The sequence below is a fragment of the Leptonychotes weddellii genome, chromosome 6 (genome assembly GCF_054177405.1).
Source record: "Leptonychotes weddellii isolate Sample4059 chromosome 6, ASM5417740v2, whole genome shotgun sequence".
Lineage (NCBI taxonomy): Eukaryota > Metazoa > Chordata > Mammalia > Carnivora > Phocidae > Leptonychotes > Leptonychotes weddellii.
Window position 1 is genome coordinate 120,258,146 of NC_138374.1, and position 13,918 is coordinate 120,272,063.

At 38.5% G+C, this 13,918-nt stretch overlaps 1 long non-coding RNA gene across 2 annotated transcripts; it reads left to right on the top strand.

The window, feature by feature from the left end:
* Positions 1–9,441: 9,441 nt before the first annotated feature.
* On the top strand, positions 9,442–12,995 carry LOC145722068 (uncharacterized). Of its 2 annotated transcripts, XR_014146100.1 has the most exons (3): positions 9,442–9,962; positions 11,483–11,640; positions 12,755–12,995. It is a non-coding gene; the product is annotated as an uncharacterized LOC145722068 (long non-coding RNA). The 2 variants fall into 2 exon arrangements; XR_014146099.1 differs by lacking the exon at positions 12,755–12,995 and having other exon boundaries at positions 11,483–11,641.
* The last annotated feature ends 923 nt before the right edge of the window (positions 12,996–13,918 follow it).

A 13,918-nucleotide genomic window follows, 5' to 3' on the forward strand; every position in this document is an offset into this window, starting at 1 on the left:
AGAACACTAGCTACAAAAGTGTCTTTGTTTCTTTTCATTTTTTCCCCTTTTTTCTCCCCACTCCCATCTTTTAAATGCATGAGTGTGTACTTACTCCACCGAAAGTGCTAAACATTGCTGAAAATTACACGTAACAGGTGAATCTCATGCTTTTGTGTACTTCACAGTCTGGCGGGGAGCTAGATGAGGGGTTACTGTCCCACAGGTAAGTGCTGGAATAGAATTGTGGAGGGGGCTCTGGAAATGTAAGAGAGGTTATCTCTAGATGGAATCCAAGATGTTGTTACAAAAAAATGATCCTAACGCTGTCTATGGAAAGATGATTACAAAGTTGTCCATTGTGTGTGGGGGGGTCCTTTTAGAGGGAAGAATAAATCAGAAAGTATAGATTTAAGGAAGTCTGGTGAGCTAATGGAATAGCAAATTGTTTACTATAGTCCTGATGTAAGGGTAGTGGCTCTAGCTCTAGAAAAGAATAGCTGGAGACAAGACCTTACTTCTAAGCATGAGGCTACAACTCCTAAAAGCACAACAATATCTAAACAATGCCACTTGGCCTTTTTCCAACCTTGCTTTGTAAGGCCGACGCTTAACCCACTGAGCCACCCGGGCGTCCCTATGATGAAGACTCTTTAGTGAGGAAACAGACGTGTAGATGTTAGCTATATAACCAGATGATCGCTCTGAAGGAACAATGTACAGAATGCTCCAGGAACCCAGATGAGGGCTCTCCTAAGTCATTTGGAGACATCAACAGAGACTTCATGACAAAAGCAGTATTTTAACTGAGAAGTAAAGACTGAGTAGGAATTTTCTAGATGGATTAATATGTGGGGTGGAAGGCTGTTCTAGGGAAAAGCTTTTCATATATCAATCTTCCTCAGTGAGGAGAACACCGGCCAGTAGTGGAGGGTCACTATGGGATTGGGATGGCGCTGTGAGGATATGCAGAGACATAAGACAGGTCAAACACTGCCCTCAAGGATATAGCAGAAATTGTGTAGTGAACGCTGCAAGTAATATGAGCTTCTAGAGAGGAGAGGTTTCCTGAGGCCCAGGGAAGGCAGCAAGGGCTTTGTGGAAGGGGTGAAATTCGATTAAGTCTTGGATTTGGAAGGACTGCAGGGACATTCCTCCAGATAAGGCCAGGGATGTGAACTACTCTCCAGAGATAATATTAGTATGGTCCAACGATTAGAGGAAATAGAGCCTGTCTTTAGCAGAGGCACATCTTTGAAATTGGCAGAAATGAATGTTGGACATGTCACTGGCACACATTATGGAAAGCTAAAAATGCCAAGGTGCACTTAAGGGAGTAAGATAGAAAAGTATAGCAGAAAATGCTGCATCTGGAAGTCCATAGATTCAAGTACTTGTCTCGTCTATAATCAGTTCTGTAATGTTGGACATGGTGCACAATGTATAAAGTGAGGGCGGTGAAATTTCATAATCTATAAGGCCACTTCCAGTTCTAAATTGCTACATGGCTTTAAGACATGTTGAAATTTCTAGTGGGTTTTATTGTGGTGCTATTGTTATTTGGCCTTAAGAAGGTAAAATTAAATTTGGGGAACTGGTATTTCAGCTCTGCAGTTACTAGTTTCATGACCTTAAGAAAGCAGTGTACTTTCCTGAGTCTCTTTCCTTATTTGTAAAGCTGGGATAAGGTTTGCCTTCCCTATCACTAAGGTTATTTTGAGGATCAAATGTGGTGACTATATAAAATGTTGTGTATTCTATAAAGTGTTACAGGAAACATTTTAAAAGAGGTAAAGTAGTTGACCATTATGGTAATCCTGCATGAGGAGACATGATCTGAGCATAAGTAATGCCATACAGATAGAGAGTAACAAACATATATGAAGATACTTTGAAGGAAATGTAGATAGAAACCAGTGACTTCTATAGTTTTAAGAGTACAGATCTTTTACCTCTTTGGTTAGGTTTTTCCTAGGTAATTTATAGAACATTTATGAAAGAAATTGAGGAAGACACAAAGAAATGGACCAAGTTCATGGATTGGAAGAACAAATATTGTTAAAATATCTATGCTACCCAGAGCAATCTACACATTAAATGCAACCCTTATCAAAATACCACCAGCATTTTTCTCAGAGCTGGAACAAACAATTCCAAAATTTGTATGGAACCTGCAAAGACCCCAAATAGCCAAAGTAATGTTGAAAAAGAAAACCAAAGCTGGAAGCATCACAATTCCAGACTTTAAGCTGTATTACAAAGCTGTAATCATCAAGACAGTATGGTATTGGTACAAAAATAGACACATAGATCAATGAGACAGAAGGGAGAACCCAGAAATAGATCCTCAGCTCTATGGTCAACTAATTTTTGACAAACCAGGAAAGAATAGCCAATGGAAAAAAGATGAATTTGGAAATTTACAATTGTTGGAAAATACAATATTTTATATAGTCATCACATTTGATCTTTAAAAAAACCTTAGTGTTAGGGAAGGCAAATCTTATCCCAGCTTTACAAATAAGGAAATAGACTCAGTAAAGTACATTACTTTCAAGGTCGTGAAACTTTCTCAAGGACATGAAACTGTTAGGAAAATTGCCACACGCAAAAGAATGAAACTGGACCACTTTCTTACACCATGTTCAACAATAAATTCAAAATGGATGAAAGACCTAAAAGTGAGACAGGAATCCATCAAAATCCTAGAGGAGAATACAGGCAGAACTTCTTTGACCTCGGCCACAGCAACTTCTTGCTAGACATGTCTCCAAAGGCAAGGGAAACAAAAGCAAAAATGAACTATTGGGACTTCATTAGGATAAAAAGCTTTTGCGCAGCAGAGGAAACAATCAACAAAACTAAAAGGGAACCTATGGAGTGGGAGAAGATATTTGCAAATGATGTATCAGATAAAGGGCTATCATCCAAAATCTATAAATAATTTATCAAACTCAACACCCAAAAACCAAAAAGTCCCATCAAGAAATTGGCAGAAGACGTGAACAGACATTTCTCCAAAGAAGACATACAAATGGCCAACAGATAGATGAAAAAGTGTTCAATATCACTTGGCATCAAGGAAATACAAATCAAAACCACAATGAGATAGCACCTCACACCAGTCAGAATGGCTAAAATTAACAACTCAGGAAACAACAGATGTTAGCAAGGATGCGGAGAAATGGGAACTCTGTTACACTGTTGGTGGGAATGCAAACCGGTGCAGCCACTCTGGAAAACAGTATGGGGGTTCCTCAAGACGTTAAAAGTCGAGGTACCTTACAACTGCACTACTAGGTATTTATCCAAAGGATACAAAAAGAGTGATTTGAAAAGACAAATGTACCCCAATGCTTATGGCAGCAATATCCACCATAGTCAAAATATGGAAAAAGCCCAGATGTTCATAGATAGATGAATGGAAAAAGATGTGATCTATATATGATATGTATGTATAGCTATCTATCTATCTATCTATCTATCATCTATCTATCTATCTATCATCTATCTCTCTATATAATGGAATATTACACAGCCATAAAAAAGAATGAAATCTTGTCATTTACAATGATGTGGATGGAACTAGAGGATATTATGCTAAGCAAATTAAGTTAGAGAAAGACAAATACCGTATGATTTCACTCATATGTGGAATTTAAGAAACAAAACAGATGAACACAGGGGAAAGGAAGGAAAAATAAAATAAGATAAAAGGATAAGAACAGAGAGGGAGGAAAATCATAAGAGACTCTTAACTATAGGGAACAAATAGAGGGTTGCTGGAGGGGAGGTGGGTGGGGGATGGGGTAACTGGGTGATGGGCATTAAGGAGGGCACGTGATGGAATGAGCACTGGGTGTTATATGAAACTGATGAATCACTAAATTCTACCCCTGAAACTAATCATATGTTAACTAAATTGAATTTAAATAAAAAATTAAAAAAAAAAAGTAGTGACTTCTAAGGTTGATGGACAAAAGAATGAGGTGGAGGTGGGAAGATGCTAATAGTTGGGTTCAAATCAAGCTAAAATGAGAAACTTATTTCTGAATTTCAAGCACATGGAAAGAGAACAAGATTTTAGAAAGACGTGCATCTCTGTAATCTCTACTAATATTTTCATACAAAGCATTTTAAAGATTCTATTTATTTATTTATGTGAGAGAGAGAGTGCACAAGAGGGACAAGGGGCAGAGGGGGACGGAGAGGGAGAGAGAATCCCAAGCAGACTCCGTGCTGATCACAGAGCCCAACCTGGGACTCAATCTCAGGACCCTGAGATCTGATCTGAGCTGAAACCAAGAGTCAGACGCTTAACCGACTGAGCTACCTAGGTGCCCCATATGCAAAATATTTTATTTATTTTTTTAAAGTTTTTATTTATTTATTTATTGACAGAGGGAGAGAGAGAGCACAAGCAGGGGAGTGGCAGGCAGAGGGAGAGGGAGAAGCAGACTTCCCACTGAGCAAGGAGCCTGACTTGGGGCTCCATCCCAGAACCCCGTGATCATGAGCTGAGCTGAAGGCAGACGCTTAATCGACTGAGCCACCCAGGTGCCTCCACAAAACATTTTAGATGATAAAAAGATGATAATCTATTTTTCTACCCTGGGAAAAAAATAAATTATAAAGCAGTCAAATTTTATCAGCTCTTTTCAGAATTGAAGAAGATTTCTTGATGCCTTGCAAATAAAGCCAAAGAAGTACAAGTGCAAAGGGCACACTGCTAGAAACTAGTGAGTCCTGAGTTATAAAATCTTAGGGTACGTTTCTGCTCCACGTTTCTGCAATTGCTACCATAAAGGGAGCATTTCAGATGTAGTGCTCTGTAACGTGGGCTCTCTTCTCAAGAATTCCGCCAATTCTTGATACATGGCTGGAGGAATGCAGACCTCTGTAGGTCGTATTTTATGTGTTGCTATGGAACTGTCCAAATATTATGAACAGAGCAGTAGTATTTGACATACAATGGTCTAATGCCATGAAATTATGGCAACTGGAAATCCATTTTCATATCTCTGAAATGTAAGCTTCTAGATTAAAAGAATGGCATGAGTGCCTTTAATAAATGAATTATCCTTTATGCACTAAATTGGATCTTAGGTAGAGATATAAAGTCTCAGACTTCAAAGGAGCTTTAGTCCAGGGAGAGTCGTGCAGACACTAACAAAGAAATACCCAAGCAGGTCAGGGAAGGGCTAGTGAAGGCGGGTTGAATAAAGAACTTGATAGTGAGGGAGCAGAGTATGTGACCCCAAAATATGCCACTTTGGCACTTGGGTTATTTTGGGCTGAAGGTGATCAAGACCCAGAAGACTCAAGACAAATTTTTCCTCCCCATAACTACTTAAAATAATTTAGCTAGGGGCTTGGACCAGAAAGCAAGGTGTTACTAGAGATAAACTTTTTATCTGAGTGACCTACCTGTATAGCAGGGCAAACACCTAATTATCAAACATCTGCCCTTGTTATTGTTCTGTGAGTTATCTGCTTCCCTTTGGAGCCTCGGGTCTCCATCCCATTCTTTAGCTCCGGATGTCACATGAGCCTCCATTGCCCAAATCGTCCTTTGGTCTCATGTTCTTATGGGCTGCCCCCCCATACATACATACATAAAATTTATTTTTCTTCTATTAATCTGTCTTATATCTATTTACCAGCCAAAGAACCAAGAAGGTGTAGAGAAAAAAGCTTTCCTTTCCAACAGTTGGCATAGTTGGCAGGATACTTCACTGGCTGGACACTGCTCACCCTGGGGCTACTGCACTAAAGAGATCTGAGAGACCCTGGGACCTTGGGACCATGGACAGAAGGTATGAGTTTCTTGCCATGTCAGTCTCTTGGATCTCTGCCTACAGGGTTTGGTGGAAGTGAGAATGGTGAAAGTCCTTCTTACTTCTTTTTCTAATTTTAAAATTGGCAGAAATGTTTCTGGAGCTAGTTTCTTGGATATAGTGACTCTGGTAAAGACTTGTTATTATGAGTACTGTTGATTTTTATAGATCCTTTTCCTTCCAGGGATGGTCACTGTCCTCATTTGTCTCTGCCCATTGTGTTATTTGTCTTAAGGAGGGAAACCATAGGGTGGAGGCAGGCATAGGTCCTATGAAGCCTGCTGTTTGATTCAGCCCCACAGATGGATGAGGTTGTGATTCTCACCAGACCAGCATCTATCTGTTTAGATAAACTTTGTTGTGGGTTAACATGCCTGTGAGGTTAGGGCTGTCACTGATGGATCACTTGAAAGCCAAAGCCGCAAAATTGCTGGGCATGGGTTCAGCACGTCAGAGCTTTGGAGCACTTTCCACCTAACTCAAAAGATTCCCAGGCTAGGGGAGTGGGTTAGATTGACAGTAGGATCACCTGCCAACCTCAAAAATAATTCCGTGCAATGAGCTATGCTATGAAACACTACCCAATCTCCAACTCGGCCGCGCATCCCTCTCAGGTATTAGTTTGGCTCTAAGAGAACCAAACCTTACCTAAAGATATTAATGTGCATATAAGAAGAACTGGATGAGGTTTTGTTTCGTCTTGTTCTGTGTCTTGAGAGCTTGGTCTTGTGACCAGCGAGAACATCCTTTCTGGTCTCCCAGACAAAACGTGCACATACCAGGGTGCATCTTGGTGGCCAGTCTAATAGGCTGGGGTTCCAAGAGACAAAATCCCAAGCAGGACTCTCTGTGTCTGACTGTGCCAGCTTCAGGAGAGATGTCATAAGGGGTGCAGATCTATTAGGGGCTTTTGTTGTCTCAACTCTCTTGCTTAGTTAGTGCTGGAAAAATCCCATTCCGGTTAGCATCTGCCTGGTGTCATAGATTAGTGGGTCTGGGACTGGAAGTGTCATGGTCTTGTGGGAAACCAGAGATACCATTTTCATTATACCATTCTTACCACCTGTAACAACAGAGGGCTTTTACTTTCTTAGACTCTCTTTGGGCATGAACTTTCTGGATCTTATGAGGGCTGCAGCGTTTGCATGCTCCTTTGAAGATGTTTCTTGCACCTTTGGTTAAGCCATGGAAAGGCTTATTGGTTTGAATCGCTATTGAGATTAATAAGATCCTGCTCATCAACGGCCAGAGGAGGGATCTTTTTGCACTGGTTATATTTGAAATAATTTTTAGAGAGCTGTCATTCTAAACAATTGTCTCACTGGTACCTATGAAAAGACCAAATTAAAAAGTGGGTACAAAGAAATATAATAATCCCTGTGTGATATAGATTTTCTACCCTTGTCTTCTCTAGACCCAAGAACCATTTTTTTCAGATGCAAACTTTAGGGAGAGGTTTCTTATCAGGATTAAAAAAATATGGAGAGACATATTTGGAAATTGGGCAAATGAAAAATCTTCTTCACAAATACTGGTAACTGTAAGGCCTCTATGTCTCTGTGTATGATTATGCATGTCTATATATGTATGTTGTAGATGTGTGATATTTTCTTACCTCTGGATGGATTGCCAAACTTAATTTTTAAAATAGCTCTTTTTGATTGGCTTAAACAAACACACACTTATATAAATTTATTATTCATAAAAATTCTCAAAAAAATATAATAAAAACTAACCTAAATGCTTTTCAGGATCATATCACTTAGGAAAATGTTCAGTGTTGAAACAAGTTTAAATTTGTTGGTTTAATTAATACAGACAAGTCTTTAGAGTTCTTAGCATGAAGTATACTATTATTCTACTGGGGTTGTTAGTCATATAAACTCATGTTATCTATGTTACAAAATTTGTCAGCAAGGAACGTAATTTAAGATGATGGCTAACTGCTTTAATGGCTCATGAAATTAATGAAGGATGGCTGGAAGAAAAGGAGGCAGGGACAAGGCCCCCCTCAACCCCCCAAGAGGAAACCACCCTTAAAAGGATTTTTACACCACCCTGGAAGGAGCCTCCACCCTTTCCCACCATAGGTAGATGACAAAAACCTGATTTGGTGGCAGGCACACAGGGAGGGTTAATCATATTAAAACAGCCGCCAACAGGCCCATAAAAACCCCTAGACTTAGAAACTCCGGTGGCAACCCTTTCGGGTCCCCTCTTTCTTTGGGAGCTTTGTACTATCACTCAATAAACTTTGCTTTGCTGCCTACCACTCTTGGTCTGGTCTACCTCTTCATTCTTCAAAGAGGTGTGACCAAGAACCACGGACACTGAAAGAGAAGAAATCCTGTAACAAAATCTTTAGGAGTATGAGTATGATTGTTAAGACCAGATAAATTAAATGGATGTAAGTATGATGAGAGTTTTTAAGTAAAACTTTTGAAATAGGTTCCCCAAATCTTTTGGTAATCTGGAACCTTAAGGTATTGCTAAGTTAAATGATGGATAGTCATTTAAATATTTAGATCATTTCCAAATAAGATAAAATACTGAAACAATTGCTAAACATAGGCTTATCCAATTTTTGGCTTCCGTTTACAGAGGAACTAAAAGATATTTGGGTCTATTAGTAAACATGTTTTTGTGCTACATTAAAAAAAATTTGTACTATGAGAAATCATGTCTTTAGAAATTCTGAAATGTATTAATAAATTTGCCAATCTAAAGAATGCTGGTATAACAGTTCACAATTGTTTAATTCTTAGTTTTCATTAGAAATTATGATTTCTAAGTGTTAAGAATTCTAATTAATATGTGTAAAGTTACTAGAAATAATAAGGGGAAAATCTCCCATGCTAAGAAAGTAGTATATGTGTTTTTAGTAAAAGAAGTTATGAGGAATGGAGATATATTTTTGCTGAAGAAAAAGGAAGTTGTAGAAGGTTTGTGGAGAAGGAATCTTTAGAAAGGAATTTTAATGTGCGGTCAAGTTGACTAAGGTTAGAATAAATTTAAGTCAAATACATTTTAATGTCAAAAGTAAGCTGGTATAAAATTAGAATTGGTTTTCTCTCTCTTAAAAAAGATAAGATTTTCTTGGACTTTTGGTCTGCTTTTGATAACAGATTGTGAAAGTTTCTTTACCTTTTAAGTAATCTGCCTAGAAAGCAAAAGCTCTGTGTTTTATAATTTTCTGTGCTTTATCAGGTCTTTTATTGGTTTTGTTCATAACCGTAATCTCTTGTGTTTGCCCTTAAAATCTTGTCACTTTCATTAAATAGATAATTATCATTTCATAATGAGCTATGATTCTATTAGTCAAGTCTCTAACTCCTTTAATATTTTTTTGACAAACTTCCCAAAATCAAATTCTAAATAAAGTCTTTTTTGACCTCAAATTAAATTTGAGAATTTCCAGATGGTTCCTGAAACATTTTAAAATATTTGTTCTCTCTCCTTATAAAAAGAGAGATGTTACACTACTTAGGCTTATTTGGTATGTTAAGCTACCTGGGAAGTGATGATAAACCTTTTTAGGTCATATTATGTGGATAAATATTATTAATGTACATATATTAGAAATTGTATGAAATTCCTAAAAATCTGATATGTCCTGTTATAATGTTATCAGCCACAATTCTAGTTATTACCTTAAAATGTTGTATGTCACAGAAATAACCAAATTTTGTTATCAATTCCATTACAATGAACGCATCAGATCTTTCAGAATGGGCAGTTAAAGTCTTTTGGTCATTTACAGACAATTATTGCTTTACACAGGTGCTTTTCAAGAGTGTTCCTGCAAAAGTACTTCACCTTCAAGGAGATTCAAGGAAAGGCCTTTTGACAATTGCCAGATTCTGATAACTTTAAGATTATGAAACTTGGCTGGGTAAGAATTTCCAGAACAGGTGGAAAACTGGATTCAAGCAGAACAAGTGTTAATTACATGGGACTGAATAAACTGACAAGGATGACTGTAATTATTATGACTGTTTCGAAACATCGCCAGTTCTTCTTTGTTTTTGCAGATTTAAGGAAATCTTCTCTTTTCTCTTAAGCTATCAACAATTTGGTAAGATAGATCTTTGTGAACAAAGACGGAACAACTAACCTGATCTGATCTCTCTGGAATTCGGTAACCTAGTGAGTATTCTTATTTTCATGGCAATATAGTTATTTACATAACTTCAATAAGAATCTGTTCTTCTTGTAACAGGACACAATTGGAAACATTGGTTATATCACCTAGGCTATGCCTGAAATGTCATATTTGAGAGACATACTCATATACTCAGATACGACCAGATAGCTTTAAGGAACTAAGGTGGACTTTGTGGAGCCGATAAAGCCTCTTGGAAAAATGGTCTGGTCCCTTGCTTACAGGGTTCCTAGCAGCCTTATCAGGCGAGTAAGGAAGGTCACTTCCTGACAGGCTCAGGAATCTCAAGATATTTGGTGCACTTCAAGAAGAGAGAAATTCACCCAAATTTACAGACATCGAAGGCAAGGTCTGATGGTGAGTCCTTGGCATGGCTTCTTAGCCTTGAGAGGCTTTTAAAAGTTCAGTCTAAGGTTTCTTATGAAAAATTCCATCAAAGCAGATTTAACAAAGCCTATATGGTCAATCACTATTTTTGCTGCACTTATATAAATAATCATGCCAAGTTTCTTGAAACTAGACTTAAATTGCAAACACATCAGTCTTAAGTTGACTATCTTTGGTAGAAATGAGGATGATTTGAGAGAAAAAAATTGTTTCAGTAGAAACCATTGTTACAGGATTTTTTTCTCCATCGGTGCCCTCAGTTCTTGGTCACTTTGAAGAATGGAGAGGTAGACCAGACAGAATGGTGGACAGCAAAGAAAGGTTTATTGAGCAGTAATGAAGTAATAGTACAAAGCTCCCGAGGAGGAAGGGGACCCGAGAGGGTTGCCACCAGAGTTTCTCAATCTAGGAGTTTTAATGGGTTTGTTGGCAGGCTGTTTTAATCCGATTAACCCTCACTGAACCTGTCAACACAATCAGGTTTTTTCATCTGCCTATCACATGGGAAAGGGTGGAGGGCTCCTTCCAGGGAGGTGTAAAATCCTTTTAAGGGTGGTTTCCTCTTAGGGCAGGGCCCCCTACCTTCCAACTATCCTTCATCACTATTATATACACTTTTGGATATTAGATTCTAGTGCTGTTCATTGTCTTTGAGGTTTTGTACTGGATCCTGAATCCTTCCAGTTACCTCATAGCTGGCGACAACTCTCCAAACTAACATCCAATTTTCTCCCACCTTTTTGGCTTGGAATCACTAAGAACAAAAGCTGCCCTTTCCCCCCAAAGCCCTTCAAAACAAAATGTGAACTTGTTATAAACTTAAGAGAGATCACCACAATAACTCATGTGTGGACAGTCTTCATGCCTGTTGCTGTGTGGCCACTCAGAATGATCACCAGAGACATTCAAACTGCAAACCAGGAAAATCTGTCAGACTGCCAAAGCCAGCCTCCACTCCATCCGAGATGCTTCAAGCCAGACGGCTGGCAATATTCTCAACAGATTGCCTTCAGAACTCAGAAACCAGGATTAGAGTCTGCTCCAATCATTAACCACTGTGTTTCTTTTGTTTCCATAGAAATGCCTCTTATTAAATACCCAATTGCTTGCGCCATAGGTCTCACTTTGGAAACACATCTGCATCACCACCTCCTGAAATGAGACGCCCCATTTGACTGAACTGACCTGTTCTCAGGACTAAGAAACTGGTTCAATGAGATGAAGCAATCTACAAACTCAATTTATGGACTGAAACTTCTTGGGGAAGTTTCAAAGGTATGACTGAGGAAGAGCAAAATACCTGACCCCAAAATAGGCTGCTTTGGCATGTGGATTATTTTGAGCCGAAGGCAGGCAAGACACAGCGGACTTGGGGTGTCTGGGTGACTCAGTCAGTTAAGCATCCGCCTTTGGCTCAGGTCATGGTCTCAGGGTCCTGGGATTGAATTCTGCGCCGGGCTCCCAGCTCATGGGGAAGTCTGCTTCTCCTTCCCTCTCTGCCCCTCCCCATGCTCCTGCACGCGCATGTGTGCTCTCTCTCTCTCAAATAAATAAATAAGATCTTTAAAAAAAAAAAAAGACCCAGTGGACGAAAAAAAAACTTTTACTGCTTCCTTAACTGCCTAAATGAATTTAGATGGGGGGCTGACCCCAAAAGAAAGCTATCACCAGAGGTAACTTCTTACCTGAATGAGCTATCTCTATGGTAGGACAAACATCTAATACCAAACATCTGCTCTTCTTATTGTCCTGTGAATCACCCTCCTCCCCTTTGAAGCCCCAGGCCCCTGTCCCATTACCTCAGGATGGCATATAAAACCTCAAATATCCACATTGTCCTTGGGTCTCAGGTTCTTATGGGGCTTCTGTATTTACATAATTAAATTTGGTTTTGTCCTGTTAATTTGCCTTATGTTAATTTACCAGCCAAAGAATCAAGAAGGATGGATGAAAACTTTTTCCTCCCCAATATTAGCCTCAGGGATCTCAATTTTAATGTCGATGTTACTAGAGCTGCTTAAGACTCACCCCAGAGGTGTGGTTGGAGGTAAACAAGATCACTGGACTCCCAGGTCAGGGACTTCAAAGCAAGGCTAAGGCAAAGCAAGGCTCCTCCTTCCAGCTCCCCTGTTTTGAGCAGTGAGACCCCAAACTCTCAGCTACTCAGGTTTTGATGTTTGACTCTTTCTCAGGTTCCAATAATTGTTGACGAAACTTTGTTCAAATTTAAAATCAGAAGTTACCTACCATAAAATACATCTATTGATTCCTAACCCCCCCACCTTGTTCTGGCTAGTTCTAGCTAAAATGAGGTTAATTTAAATAAGAAATACAGATTTCTGTGCACCTTTTAAAATAACAGTTCTGTGAATGCTATTTTCTTCTGCAGATTATGCTAAAGCCAGTTTCCTCTCTGAATGAATGTTTCTAACACGTGAATTCAAAATACAACAAGCCTACGTCACCAGATGCCCTGAGTAAACAGGAACTAAGTGCAGCTGGAGCTTTGTGGCTTTTCTTGCTTTCTTTCCTTTTTTCTCCTCTTCCTCAGACCGTTGCTATTAAATACTTTTTTTTTAAATTAAAGAGGAAAAAAAGGTTTTTGTTTTTTAATAAATCCTTTAGTCTGTACCCAAAAATTCAAATTAAAAAGTTCAAAACTTTCAAAAGAATGAAGAGGTTTTTCTTTGCAGAACACAGGAAAATCCATTTGTCTCAATATCTGATCATGTTTCCCTGACAGTAGAAAGTATTCACTTCTTACTGCTTCTCTATTTTCTCATCTGCCCTGCCTACGAGGGGAGGAAGAATGCTTTCCCTCTTTTTTTTGGTTCCTCATTAAAACAACATGAAAATAAATTAAAAAAAGATTTTTTCTATTTATATCACTTTTCTTAGAAATGCCACCACCTGGATATCCTTGTCTGGAATATGCCTTCAAAAGTGTGGAAGGTCTAGAAAAATTATACAATAAGTAAAGGAAGTTAAAAAAAAATCTGTTGAATAAAACATGGTCTCAGAATTACTTCCAAACATCAAATTGTCCATTATTCCTTTTTTTTTTTTTTGAGACCATTCATATACACTGAAAGAAAGTCAACAAAACAGGGTCAAAGTTCAGCTACAACAAGAGTAAATTTAGGAATTGTAAGAACTAATCAAAACCTGTGACAATTATTGGTATTATCTTGTACCAAATATTGTTAAAAATAAGAGGCTTGTCATCTAGTCTTGAAAATTGGCTTTGCTACAGAGACTCTTCTTATAGTCCTCATAAGAAATGCTTTATGTGCATGAATTCTGTCCAGTGGTAGCTTTTCTTCACGCATAAAACAAGAGATGAGAATGCAGTGGACAAATAGCTTGGATTTATTTATGATCCAGTTACAAGTTTCTAACTGTTGCATTTCCCATATGAAATGGAAATGGAAGCAAGTAACATAAAGCTTCTTAAAAGTCTGACATGAAAAGGAATTGTATTAAAATATGTCCGTGGCAAAGTGTGCTCAAAGTTAAGCTCTTATCTGTAAACGGATAAAATAGATTAAAAGCA